Source organism: Symphalangus syndactylus, chromosome 22 (assembly GCF_028878055.3).
Source record: "Symphalangus syndactylus isolate Jambi chromosome 22, NHGRI_mSymSyn1-v2.1_pri, whole genome shotgun sequence".
In the NCBI taxonomy this organism is placed as follows: domain Eukaryota; kingdom Metazoa; phylum Chordata; class Mammalia; order Primates; family Hylobatidae; genus Symphalangus; species Symphalangus syndactylus.
The window spans coordinates 38,891,129-38,906,197 of record NC_072444.2 but is presented as its reverse complement, the minus strand read 5'-3'; positions in this window follow the sequence as shown (position 1 = coordinate 38,906,197).

The following is a 15,069-nucleotide window of genomic DNA, read 5'->3' as shown; positions in this document are numbered from 1 at the left end:
CTGAAACACTTTCCGTAGAGACTGGAAGCGGACATTAGGAGTGCTAAGTGGCGTATAATGGAAAGAGGAATAACTTCAAATATAAACTATACAGAAGCATTCTGTGGAACTTCTTTCTGATCTGTGCATTCAACTAACAGAGTTGAACCTAACTTTTGATTGAGCAGTTCTGAAACACTCTTTCTGTAGAAACTGCAAGGAGACATTCTGAGCGCTAAGGGACCTATAGTGGAAAAACGAATATCTTCAAATAAAAACTACACAGAAGAAATCTGTGAAACTTCTTTCTCATCAGCGCATACAACTAACTGAGTTGAACCTTACTTTGGATTGAAGAGTTCTGAAACACTCTTTCTGTAGAAACTGCAAGCAGACATTAGGAGCTCTAAGTGGACTATAGTGGAAAAAGGAATATCTTCAAATAAAAACTACACAGAAGCATTCTGTGAATCTTCTTTCTGATTTGTGCATTCAACTAACAGAGTTGAGACTTTCTTTTGATTGAAGAGCTTTGAAACACACATTCTATAGAAACTGCAAGTGGACATTCGGAGCTCTAATTACCCTAGAGTAGAATAACGAATATCTTCAAATAAAAACTACACAGAAATATTCTGTGAAACTTCTTTCTGATCTGTGCATTCAACTAACAGAGATGAACCTAACTTGATTGAGCAGTTCAGAAACACACTTTCTGTAGAAACTGCAAGCGGACATTCCAAGCGCTAAGGGACCTATAGTGGAAATGGAATATCTTCAAGTAAAAACTACACAGAAGCATTCTGTGAAACTTCTCTCTGATGTGTGCATTCAACTAACAGATTTGAAACTTACTTTTGATTGAGCAGTTCTGAAACACTCTTTCTGTGGAAACTGCAAGTGGACGTTCGGAGCGCTAAGGGGCCTAGAGTGGAAAAAGGAATATCTTGAAATAAAAACTAGACCGAAGCATTCTGTGAAACATCTTTCTGTTCTGTGCGTTCAACTAACAGAGTTGTACCTAACTTTTGATGGAGCAGTTCACAAACACTCTTTCCGTAGAAATTGCAAGCGGACAATCGGAGCTTTAAGGGGACTACAGTGAAAAAAGAAATATCTTCCAATAAAAACTCCACAGAAGCATTCTGTGAAACTACTTTCTGATCTGTGCATTCAACTAAAAGAATTGAAACTTCCTTTTGATTGACGAGTTTTGAAACACAAATTCTGTAGAAACTGCAAGCGGACATTCGGAGCGCTAATTACCGTATAGTAGAGAAAAGAATATCTTCAAATAAAAACTACACAGAAGCATTCTGTGAAACTCCTTTCTGATCTCTGCAGTTAACTAACGGAGTTGAACCTTACTTCTGATTGTGGAGTTCTGAAACACTCTTTCTGTAGAAACTGCAAGCAGTCATTCCGAGCGCTAAAAGTCCTATAGTGGAAAAAGGAATATCTTCTAATAAAAACTACACAGAAGCATTCTGTGAAACTTCTTTCTGATGTGTGCATTCAACTCACATAGTAGAACATTACTTTGGATTGAGGAGTTCTGAAGCACTCTTTCTGTAGTAACTGCAAGAGGATATTCGGAGCCCTAAGGGGTCTATAGTGAAAAAAGGAATATCTTCAAATAAAAACCACACAGAAGCAATCTGTGAAACTTCTTTCTGATCGGTGCGTTCAACTAACGGAGTTGAATCTTACTTTTGATTGAGGAGTTTTGAAACAGTCTTTCTGTAGAACCTGCAAGCAGACATTCGGAGCTCTAAGAGGTTTATAGTGGAAAAATGAATATCTTCAAATAAAAACTACACAGAAGCATTCTGTGAAACTTCTTTCCGATCTGTGCACTCAACTAACTGAGTTGAAACTTACTTTTGATTGTGGAGTTCCGAAACACTCTTTCTGCAGAAACTGCAAGAAGTCATTCGGAGTGCTAATGATCCTATACAGGAAAAAGGAATATCTTCAAATAAAAACTACACAGAAGCATTCTGTGAAACTTCTTTCTGACCTGTGCATTCAACTAACAGAGTTGAACTTAACTTTTGAGTGAGCAGTTCTCAAACACTCTTTCTGTAGAAACTGCAAGCGGACGTTCCAAGAGCTAAGGGACCTATAGTGGAAAAAGGAATATCTTCAAATAAAAAGTACATGGAAGCATTCTGTGAGAGTTCTTTCTGATCTGCGCATTCAACTAACACAGTTGAACCTTAATTTTGATTGAGGAGTTCTGAAACACTCTTTCTGTAGAAACTGCAAGCGGACATTCAGAGCGCTAAGTGGCCTATAGTTGAAAAAGGAAAAAGGTATACCTTCAAATAAAAACTACACAGAAGCATTCTGTGAAACTACTTTCTGATCTGTGCATTCAACTAACACAGTTGAACCTTAATTTTGATTGAGCAATTCTGAAACACTCTTTCTGTAGAAACTGTAAGCAGACATTCCGAGCGCTAAGGGGAATAAAGTTTAAAAAGGAATATCATCAAATAAAATCTCCACAGAAGCATTCTGTGAAACTTCTTTCTGATATGCGCATTCAAGTAACTGAGTTGAACCTTACTTTGGATTGAGGAGTTCTGAAACACTCTTTCTGTAGAAACTACATGCGGACCATCGGAGCTCTATGGGGACTGTTGTGGAAAAAGGAATACCTTCAAATAAAAACTACACAGAAGCATTCTGTGAAACTTCTTTCTGATCTGTGCATTCAACTAACATAGTTGAAAATTAGTTTTGATTGAGGAGATTTGAAACACACTTTCTGTAGAAACTGCAAGCGGATATTCGGAGCGCTAAGGTCCATAGAGTAGAAAAAGGGCTATCTTCAAATAAAAACTACACAGAACAATTCTGGGAAACTTCATTCTCATCTGTTCCTTCAACTAAAAGAGTTGAACCTTACTTTTGATTGAGGAGTTCTGAAACTCTCTTTCTGTAGAAACTACAAGAGGACATTCGGAGCACTAAGGGGCGAATAGTGGAAAAAGGAATATCATCAAATAAAAAGTACACAGAAGCATTCTGTGAAACTTCTTACTGATCTGTGCTTTCAGCTAAGAGAGATGAACCTTACTTTTGACTGAGGAGTTCTGAAACAGTCTTTCTGTAGGAACTGCAAGCGGACATTCAGATCAAAAAGGGTCCTATAGTCGGAAATGTAATATAATCAAATAAAAACTACACAGAACAATAATGTGAAACTTTTTTCTAATTTCTGCATTCAGCTAATAGAGACTAACGTTACTTTTGATTGGGCAGTTCTGAAACACTCTTTCGTAGAAAATCAAGTGGGTATTCGGAGCGCTAAAGGGCCTATATTGGAAAAAGAAATATCTTCAAAGAAAAACTACACAGAAGCATTCTGCGAAAGTTCTTTCTGTTCTGTGCATTCAACAACCAGAGTTGAAACTTACTTTTGATTGAGAATTTCTGAAGCACTCGTTGTGTAGAACCTGCAAATGGACATTCGGAGCGCTAAAGGGCCTATAGTGGAAAACGGAAAATATTCAAATAAAAACTACACAGAAGTATTCTGTGAAACTTCTTTCTGATCTGTGCATTCAACTAACAGACTTGAACCGTACTTTTGATTGAGCAGTTCTGAAACACTCTTTCTGTAGAAACTGCATGTGGACATTCGGAGGGCTAAGGGGTCTATAGTGGAAAAAGAAATATCTTCAAATAAAAACTACACAGAAGCATTCTGTGAAGCTACTTTCTGTTCTGTGCATTGAACTAACAGAGTTGAACCTTACATTTGATTGAGCAGTGTTGAAACACTCTTTCTCTAGAAATTGCAAGTGGAAATTCTGAGCACTAAGGGGAATATAGTGGAAAAAGAAATATCCTCAAATAAAAACTACAAGAAGCATTCTGTGAAACTACCTTCTGTTGTGTGCATTCAACTAACAGAGTTGAACCTTGCTTTTGACTGAGCAGTTCTGGATCACTCTTTCTATAGAAAATGCAGTTGGACATTCGTAGCGCTCAGGGGCCTATAGTGGAAAAAGAAATATCTTCATGTAAAACTACACAGTAGTATTCTTTGAAACTTCTTTCTGTTTTGTGCATTCAAATAACAGAGTTGAAACTTACTTTTCATTGAGCAGTTCTGAAAAACTCTTTCTGTAGAAACTGCAAGCGGACATTCAGAGCGCTAATGGGCCTAGAGTGGAAAAAGGAAAATCATCAAATAAAAACCACACAGAAACATTCTGCGAAACTTCTTTATGTTCTGTGCATTCAATTAACATAGTTGAACCTTACTTTTGATTGAGCACTTCTGAAACACTCTTTCTGTAGAAACTGCAAATGGACATTCGGAGCCCTATGCGCCCTGTAGTGGAAAAAGCAATATCTTCAAATAAAAACTACACAGAAGCATTCTGTGAAACTTCCTTCTGTCCTGTGCATTCAACTAACAGATTTGAAGCTTATTTTCATTGAGCAGTTCTGAAACACTCTTTCTGTAGAAACTGGAAGTGGACATTCGGAGCGCTAAGGGGTATATAATGGTAAAAGGAATATCTTCAAATAAAAACTACACAGAATCATTCTGTGAAACTTATTTCTGTTCTGTGCATTCAACTAACAGATTTGAAACTTACTTTAATTGAGCACTTCTGAAACACTCTTTATGTAGAACGTGAAAGGGGACATTCTGAGCGCTAATGGGCCTATAGTTGAAAAAGGTGTATCTTCAAATAAAAACTACGCACAAGCATTCTGCAAAACTTCTTTCTGTTCTGTGCGTTCACCTAAAGAGTTGAACCTTACTTTTGATTGAGCAGCTGTGAAACAATCTCTCTGTATAAACTGCAAGTGGACATTCGGAGTGCTAAGGGGCCTACAGTGGAAAAAGGAATATATTCAAATAAAAAATACACAGAAGCATTCTGTGAAACTTTTTTCTCTTCAGTGCATTCAACTAACAGAGTTCAACCTTACTTTTGATTGAGCAGTTCTGAAAAACTCTTTCTGTAGAAACTGGAAGTGGATATTCGGAGTGCAAATGGGCCAAAAGTGGAAAAAGGAATATGTTCATATAAAAACTACACAGAAGCATTCTGTGAAACAGCTTTCTGTTCTGTGCATTCAAATGACAGAGTTGAAATTAACTTTTGATTGAGCAGTTCTGAAGCACTCTTTCTGGAGAAACAGCTAGTGGACATTCGGAGTGCAAAGGGTCCCATAGTGGAAAAAGGAAAATTTTCAAATAAAAACTACACAGAAGCAATCTGTGAAACTTGTTCCTGTTCTGTGCATTCAACTAACAGTGTTGAAGCTTACTTTTTTTGAGCACGTCTGAAACACCCTTTCTGTAGAAACTGCAAGTGGATATTCGGAGAGCTAAGGGGCCAATAGTGGAAAAAGGAATATCCTCAAATAAAAACTACACAGAATCATTCTGTAAAACTCCTTCCTGTTCTGTGCATTCAATTAACAGAGCTGAACCTTACTTTTGATTGAGCAGTTCTGAAACACTCTTTCTGTACTAACTGCAAGTGGACATTTGGAGGGCCAAGGAGCCTATAGTGGAAAAAGGAATATCCTCAAATAAAAATTACACAGAAGCATTCTGTAAAACTCCTTTCTGTTCTGTGCATTCAATTAACAGAGCTGAACCTTACTTTTGATTGAGCAGTTCTGAAGCACTCTTTCTGTAGAAACAGCTAGTGGACATTCAGAGTGCAAAGGGGCCCATAGTGGAAAAAGGAATATTTTCAAATAAAAACTACACAGCAGCATTCTGTGAAATTTGTTTCTGTTCTGTGCATTCAACTAACAGTGTTGAAGCTTACTTTTTATTGAGCACTTCTGAAACCCCCTTTCTGTAGAAACTGCAAGTGGATATTCGGAGCGCTAAGGGGCCAATAGTGGAGAAAGGAATATCCTCAAATAAAAACTACACAGAAGCATTCTGTAAAACTCCTTCCTGTTCTGTGCATTCAATTAACAGAGCTGAACCTTACTTTTGATTGAGCAGTTCTGAAACACTCTTTCTGTACTAACTGCAAGTGGACATTTGGAGGGCCAAGGAGCCTATAGTGGAAAAAGGAATATCCTCAAATAAAAATTACACAGAAGCATTCTGTAAAACTCCTTTCTGTTCTGTGCATTCAATTAACAGAGCTGAACCTTACTTTTGATTGAGCAGTTCTGAAGCACTCTTTCTGTAGAAACAGCTAGTGGACATTCAGAGTGCAAAGGGGCCCATAGTGGAAAAAGGAATATTTTCAAATAAAAACTACACAGCAGCATTCTGTGAAATTTGTTTCTGTTCTGTGCATTCAACTAACAGTGTTGAAGCTTACTTTTTATTGAGCACTTCTGAAACCCCCTTTCTGTAGAAACTGCAAGTGGATATTCGGAGCGCTAAGGGGCCAATAGTGGAGAAAGGAATATCCTCAAATAAAAACTACACAGAAGCATTCTGTAAAACTCCTTCCTGTTCTGTGCATTCAATTAACAGAGCTGAACCTTACTTTTGATTGAGCAGTTCTGAAACACTCTTTCTGTACAAGCTGCAAGTGGACATTTTGAGGGCCAAGGAGCCTATAGTGGAAAAAGGAATATCCTCAAGTAAAAACTACACAGAAGCATTCTGTAAAACTCCTTCCTGTTCTGTGCATTCAATTAACAGAGCTGAACCTTACTTTTGATTGAGCAGTTCTGAAACACTCTTTCTGTACAAGCTGCAAGTGGACATTTGGAGGGCCAAGGAGCCTATAGTGGAAAAAGGAATATCCTCAAATAAAAACTACAAAGAATCATTCTGTAAAACTACTTTCTGTTCTGTGCATTCAATTAACAGAGCTGAACCTTACTTTTGATTGAGCAGTTCTGAAGCACTCTTTCTGTAGAAACAGCTAGTGGACATTCAGAGTGCAAAGGGGCCCATAGTGGAAAAAGGAATATTTTCAAATAAAAAATACACAGAAGCATTCTGTCAAACTTGTTTCTGTTCTGTGCATTCAACTAACAGTGTTGAAGCTTACTTTTTATTGAGCACTTCTGAAACCCCCTTTCTGTAGAAACTGCAAGTGGATATTCGGAGCGCTAAGGGGCCAATAGTGGAAAAAGCAATATCCTCAAATAAAAACTACACAGAAGCATTCTCTAAAACTCCTTCCTGTTCCGTGCATTCAATTAACAGAGCTGAACCTTACTTTTGATTGAGCAGTTCTGAAACACTCTTTCTGTACAAACTGCAAGTGGACATTCGGAGGGCCAAGGAGCCTATAGTGGAAAAAGGAATATCCGCAAATAAAAACTACACAGAAGCATTCTGTAAAACTTCTTCCTGTTCTGTGCATTCAATTAACAGAGCTGAACCTTACTTTTGATTGAGCAGTTCTGAAACACTCTTTCTGTACAAACTGCAAGTGGACATTCGGAGGGCCAAGGAGCCTATAGTGGAAAAAGGAATATCCGCAAATAAAAACTACACAGAAGCATTCTGTAGAACTCCTTCCTGTTCTGTGCATTCAATTAACAGAGCTGAACCTTACTTTTGATTGAGCATTTCTGAAGCACTCTTTCCGTAGAAACAGCTAGTGGACATTCGGAGTGCAAAGGGGCCCATAGTGGAAAAAGGAATATTTTCAAATAAAAACTACACAGAAGCATTCTGTGAAGCTTCTTACTATTCTCTGCATTGAACTAACAGCGTTGAACCTTACTTTTCACTGAGCAGTTCTGAAACACTCTTTCTCTAGAAACTGCAAGTGGACATACAGAGCGCTAAGTGGAATATAGTGGAAAAAGGATTATCCTCAAATAAAAACTACAAAGAAGCATTCTGTGAAACTTCTTTCTGTTGTGTGCATTCAACTAACAGAGTTGAACCCTGCTTTTGATTGAGCAGTTCTGAAACACTCTTCCTGTAGAAACTGCAAGTGAACATTCGGAGCACTAAGGGTCCTATAATGGAAAAAGGAATATCTTCAAATAAAAACTACACAGAAGCATTCTGAGAATGTTCTTTCTGTTCTGTGCATTGAACTATCAGACTTGAAACGTACTTTTTTTGAAAATTTCTGAAATTCTCTTTCTGTAGAAACTGCAAGTGGACATTCGGAGTGCTAAGGGACCTGTAGTGGAAAAAGGAATATCTTCAAATGAAAACTGCACAGAAGCATTCTGTGAAACTACTTTCTATTTTGTGCATTCAACTAAGAGAGTTGAAGCTCACTTTTGATTGAGCAGTTCTGAAACACTCTTTCTTTAGAAACTGCAATTGGACATTTGGAAGGCTAAGGGGCCTATAGGGGAAAAAGGAGTATAATCATATAAAAACTACACAGAAGCATTCTGTGAAAATTCTTTCTGTTCTGTGCATTCAACTAAGAGAGTTGAACATTGCATTTGATTGAGCAGTTCTGATACACTCTTTCTGAAGAAACTGCAAGTGGACATTCGGAGCGCTAAGGGGCCTACGGAGGAAAAAGGAATATCTAAAAATAAAAACTAAACAGAAGCCTTCTGTGAAACTTCTTTCTGTTCTGCGCATACAAGTAAGAGAGTTGAAGCTTACTTTTGATTGAGCAGTTCGGAAACAGTCTTTCTGTAGAAACTTCAAGTTCACATTCGGAGTGCTAATAGGCCTATAGTGGAAAAAGGTATAACTTCAAATAAAAACTACAGAGATGCATTCTGTGAAACATCTTTCTGTTCTGTGCAATCAAATAACAGAGTTGAACCCTGCTTTTGATTGAGCAGTTCTGGAACACTCTTTCTGTAGAAACTGCAAGTGGACGTTGGGAGCGCTCAGGGTCCTATAGTGGAAAACGGAATATCATCATATAAAAACTACGCAGTAGTATTCAGTGAAACTTCTTGCTGTTCTGTGCATTCAACTAACAGAGTTTAACCTTACTTTTGATTGAGCAGTTCTGAAACACTCTTTCTGTAGAAACTGCAAAAGGACATTCGGAGCGCTAACGGGCCTATACTGGAAAAGGAATATCTTCAAAAAACAACTGCACAGAAGCAATCTGTGAAACTTCTTTCTGTTCTGTGCATTCAACTAACAGAGTTGAAACTTACTTTTGATTGAGCAGTTCTGAAACACTCTTTCTGTAGAAACTGCAAGTCGATATTTGGAGCGCTAAGGGGACTATAGTGGAAAAAGGAATATCTTCAAATAAAAACTACACTGAAGCATTCTGTGAAACTTCTTTCTGTTCTGTGCATTCAATTAACAGAGTTGAACATTACTTTTGATCGAGCAGTTCTGAAACACTCTTTCTATAGAAACTGCAAGGGGACATTCGGAGCGCTAAGGGGCCTATAGTGGAAAAAAGAATATCTTCAAATAAAAACTACACAGAAGCATTCTGTGAAACTTCTTTCATTTCTGTGCATTCAACTAACAGAGTTGAGCCTTACTTTTGATTGAGCAGTTCTGAAACACTCTTTCTGTAGAAACTGCAAGTTTACATTTGGTGCGCTAAGGGGCCTATAGTGGAAAAAGGAATATGATCAAATAAATACTCCACAGAAGCATTTTGCGAAACTTCTTTCTGTTCTGTGCATTCAACTAACAGAGTTGAAACTTACTTTTCATTGAGCACTTCTGAAATACTCTTTCTGTGGGAACTGTAAGTGGATATTCGGTGCGCTAAGGGGCGTAGAGTGGAAAAAGGAATATCTACAAATAAAAACCACACAGAAGCATTCTGCAAAACTTCTTTCTGTTCTGTGCATTCAACTAACAGAGTTGAACGTTACTTTTGATTGAGCACTTCGGAAACCCTCTTTCTGTAGATACTGCGAATGGACATTCGGAGCTGTAAGCGCTCTGTATTGGAAAAAGGAATATCTTCAAATAAAAACTACACAGAATCATTCTGTGAAACTTCTTTCTGTTCTGTGCATTCAACTAACAGATTTGAAACTTACTTTAATTGAGCACTTCTGAAACACTCTTTATGTAGAACGTGAAAGGGGACATTCTGAGCGTTAATGGGCCTATAGTTGAAAAAGTTGTATCTTCAAATAAAAACTACGCAGAAGCATTCTGCAAAACTTCTTTCTGTTGTGTGCATTCACCTAAAGAGTTGAACCTTACTTTTGATTGAGCAGCTGTGAAACAATCTCTCTGTATAAACTGCAAGTGGACATTCGGAGTGCTAAGGGGCCTACAGTGGAAAAAGGAATATATTCAAATAACAAATAGACAGAAGCATTCTGTGAAACTTTTTTCTCTTCAGTGCATTCAACTAACAGAGTTCAACCTTACTTTTGATTGAGCAGTTCTGAAAAACTCTTTCTGTAGAAACTGGAAGTGGATATTCGGAGTGCTAATGGGCCAAAAGTGGAAAAAGGAATATGTTCATATAAAAACTACACAGAAGCATTCTGTGAAGCAGCTTTCTGTTCTGTGCATTCAAATGACAGAGTTGAAATTAACTTTTGATTGAGCAGTTCTGAAGCACTCTTTCTGGAGAAACAGCTAGTGGACATTCGGAGTGCAAAGGGGCCCATAGTGGAAAAAGGAAATTTTTCAAATAAAAACTACAAAGAAGCAATCTGTGAAACTTGTTTCTGTTCTGTGCATTCAACTACCAGTGTTGAAGCTTACTTTTTTTGAGCACGTCTGAAACACCCTTTCTGTAGAAACTGCAAGTGGATATTCGGAGAGCTAAGGGGCCAATAGTGGAAAAAGGAATATCCTCAAATAAAAACTACACAGAAGCATTCTGTAAAACTCCTTCCTGTTCTGTGCATTCAATTAACAGAGCTGAACCTTACTTTTGATTCAGCAGTTCTGAAACACTCTTTCTGTACAAACTGCAAGTGGACATTTGGAGGGCCAAGGAGCCTATAGTGGAAAAAGGAATATCCTCAAATAAAAATTACACAGAAGCATTCTGTAAAACTCCTTTCTGTTCTGTGCATTCAATTAACAGAGCTGAACCTTACTTTTGATTGAGCAGTTCTGAAGCACTCTTTCTGTAGAAACAGCTAGTGGACATTCAGAGTGCAAAGGGGCCCATAGTGGAAAAAGGAATATTTTCAAATAAAAACTACACAGAAGCATTCTGTGAAACTTGTTTCTGTTCTGTGCATTCAACTAACAGTGTTGAAGCTTACTTTTTATTGAGCACTTCTGAAACCCCCTTTCTGTAGAAACTGCAAGTGGATATTCGGAGCGCTAAGGGGCCAATAGTGGAAAAAGGAATATACTCAAATAAAAACTACACAGAAGCATTCTGTAAAACTCCTTCCTGTTCTGTGCATTCAATTAACAGAGCTGAACCTTACTTTTGATTGAGCAGTTCTGAAACACTTTTTCTGTACAAACTGCAAGTGGACATTTTGAGGGCCAAGGAGCCTATAGTGGAAAAAGGAATATCCTCAAGTAAAAACTACACAGAAGCATTCTGTAAAACTCCTTCCTGTTCTGTGCATTCAATTAACAGAGCTGAACCTTACTTTTGATTGAGCAGTTCTGAAACACTCTTTCTGTACAAACTGCAAGTGGACATTTGGAGGGCCAAGGAGCCTATAGTGGAAAAAGGAATATCCTCAAATAAAAACTACACAGAATCATTCTGTAAAACTACTTTCTGTTCTGTGCATTCAATTAACAGAGCTGAACCTTACTTTTGATTGAGCAGTTCTGAAGCACTCTTTCTGTAGAAACAGCTAGTGGACATTCAGAGTGCAAAGGGGCCCATAGTGGAAAAAGGTATATTTTCAAATAAAAACTACACAGAAGCATTCTGTGAAACTTGTTTCTGTTCTGTGCATTCAACTAACAGTGTTGAAGCTTACTTTTTATTGAGCACTTCTGAAACTCCCTTTCTGTAGAAACTGCAAGTGGATATTCAGAGCGCTAAGGGGCCAATAGTGGAAAAAGGAATATCCTCAAATAAAAACTACACAGAAGCATTCTGTAAAACTCCTTCCTGTTGTGTGCATTCAATTAACAGAGCTGAACCTTACTTTTGATTGAGCAGTTCTGATACACTCTTTCTGTACAAACTGCAAGTGGACATTCGGAGGGCCAAGGAGCCTATAGTGGAAAAAGGAATATCCGCAAATAAAAACTACACAGAAGCATTCTGTAAAACTCCTTCCTGTTCTGTGCATTCAATTAACAGAGCTGAACCTTACTTTTGATTCAGCAGTTCTGAAACACTCTTTCTGTACAAACTGCAAGTGGACATTCGGAGGGCCAAGGAGCCTATAGTGGAAAAAGGAATATCCGCAAATAAAAACTACACAGAAGCATTCTGTAGAACTCCTTCCTGTTCCGTGCATTCCATTAACAGAGCTGAACCTTACTTTTGATTGAGCAGTTCTGAAGCACTCTTTCCGTAGAAACAGCTAGTGGACATTCGGAGTGCAAAGGGGCCCATAGTGGAAAAAGGAATATTTTCAAATAAAAACTACACAGAAGCATTCTGTGAAGCTTCTTACTATTCTCTGCATTGAACTAACAGAGTTGAACCTTACTTTTCACTGAGCAGTTCTGAAACACTCTTTCTCTAGAAACTGCAAGTGGACATACAGAGCGCTAAGTGGAATATAGTGGAAAAAGGATTATCCTCAAATAAAAACTACAAAGAAGCATTCTGTGAAACTTCTTTCTGTTGTGTGCATTCAACTAACAGAGTTGAACCCTGCTTTTGATTGAGCAGTTCTGAAACACTCTTCCTGTAGAAACTGCAAGTGAACATTCGGAGCGCTAAGGGTCCTATAATGGAAAAAGGAATATCTTCAAATAAAAACTACACAGAAGCATTCTGAGAATGTTCTTTCTGTTCTGTGCATTGAACTATCAGACTTGAAACGTACTTTTTTTGAAAATTTCTGAAATTCTCTTTCTGTAGAAACTGCAAGTGGACATTCGGAGTGCTAAGGGACCTGTAGTGGAAAAAGGAATATCTTCAAATGAAAACTGCACAGAAGCATTCTGTGAAACTACTTTCTATTTTGTGCATTCAACTAAGAGAGTTGAAGCTCACTTTTGATTGAGCAGTTCTGAAACACTCTTTCTTTAGAAACTGCAATTGGACATTTGGAAGGCTAAGGGGCCTATAGGGGAAAAAGGAGTATAATCATATAAAAACTACACAGAAGCATTCTGCGAAAATTCTTTCTGTTCTGTGCATTCAACTAAGAGAGTTGAACATTGCATTTGATTGAGCAGTTCTGATACACTCTTTCTGAAGAAACTGCAAGTGGACATTCGGAGCGCTAAGGGGCCTACGGAGGAAAAAGGAATATCTAAAAATAAAAACTAAACAGAAGCCTTCTGTGAAACTTCTTTCTGTTCTGCGCATACAAGTAAGAGAGTTGAAGCTTACTTTTGATTGAGCAGTTCGGAAACAGTCTTTCTGTAGAAACTTCAAGTTCACATTCGGAGTGCTAATAGGCCTATAGTGGAAAAAGGTATAACTTCAAATAAAAACTACAGAGATGCATTCTGTGAAACATCTTTCTGTTCTGTGCAATCAAATAACAGAGTTGAACCCTGCTTTTGATTGAGCAGTTCTGGAACACTCTTTCTGTAGAAACTGCAAGTGGACGTTGGGAGCGCTCAGGGTCCTATAGTGGAAAACGGAATATCATCATATAAAAACTACGCAGTAGTATTCAGTGAAACTTCTTGCTGTTCTGTGCATTCAACTAACAGAGTTTAACCTTACTTTTGATTGAGCAGTTCTGAAACACTCTTTCTGTAGAAACTGCAAAAGGACATTCGGAGCACTAACGGGCCTATACTGGAAAAGGAATATCTTCAAAAAACAACTGCACAGAAGCAATCTGTGAAACTTCTTTCTGTTCTGTGCATTCAACTAACAGAGTTGAAACTTACTTTTGATTGAGCAGTTCTGAAACACTCTTTCTGTAGAAACTGCAAGTCGATATTTGGAGCGCTAAGGGGACTATAGTGGAAAAAGGAATATCTTCAAATAAAAACTACACTGAAGCATTCTGTGAAACTTCTTTCTGTTCTGTGCATTCAATTAACAGAGTTGAACATTACTTTTGATCGAGCAGTTCTGAAACACTCTTTCTATAGAAACTGCAAGGGGACATTCGGAGCGCTAAGGGGCCTATAGTGGAAAAAAGAATATCTTCAAATAAAAACTACACAGAAGCATTCTGTGAAACTTCTTTCATTTCTGTGCATTCAATTAACAGAGTTGAGCCTTACTTTTGATTGAGCAGTTCTGAAACACTCTTTCTGTAGAAACTGCAAGTTTACATTTGGTGCGCTAAGGGGCCTATAGTGGAAAAAGGAATATGATCAAATAAATACTCCACAGAAGCATTTTGCGAAACTTCTTTCTGTTCTGTGCATTCAACTAACAGAGTTGAAACTTACTTTTCATTGAGCACTTCTGAAACACTCTTTCTGTAGGAACTGTAAGTGGACATTCGGTGCGCTAAGGGACGTAGAGTGGAAAAAGGAATATCTACAAATAAAAACCACACAGAAGCATTCTGCAAAACTTCTTTCTGTTCTGTGCATTCAACTAACAGAGTTGAACGTTACTTTTGATTGAGCACTTTGGAAACCCTCTTTCTGTAGATACTGCGAATGGACATTCGGAGCTGTAAGCGCTCTGTATTGGAAAAAGGAATATCTTCAAATAAAAACCACACAGAATCATTCTGTGAAACTTCTTTCTGTTCTGTGCATTCAACTAACAGATTTGAAACTTACTTTAATTGAGCACTTCTGAAACACTCTTTATGTAGAACGTGAAAGGGGACATTCTGAGCACTAATGGGCCTATAGTTGAAAAAGGTGTATCTTCAAATAAAAACTACGCAGAAGCATTCTGCAAAACTTCTTTCTGTTGTGTGCGTTCACCTAAAGAGTTGAACCTTACTTTTGATTGAGCAGCTGTGAAACAATCTCTCTGTATAAACTGCAAGTGGACATTCGGAGTGCTAAGGGGCCTACAGTGGAAAAAGGAATATATTCAAATAACAAATAGACAGAAGCATTCTGTGAAACTTTTTTCTCTTCAGTGCATTCAACTAACAGAGTTCAACCTTACTTTTGATTGAGCAGTTCTGAAACCTCTTTCTGTAGAAACTGGAAGTGGATAT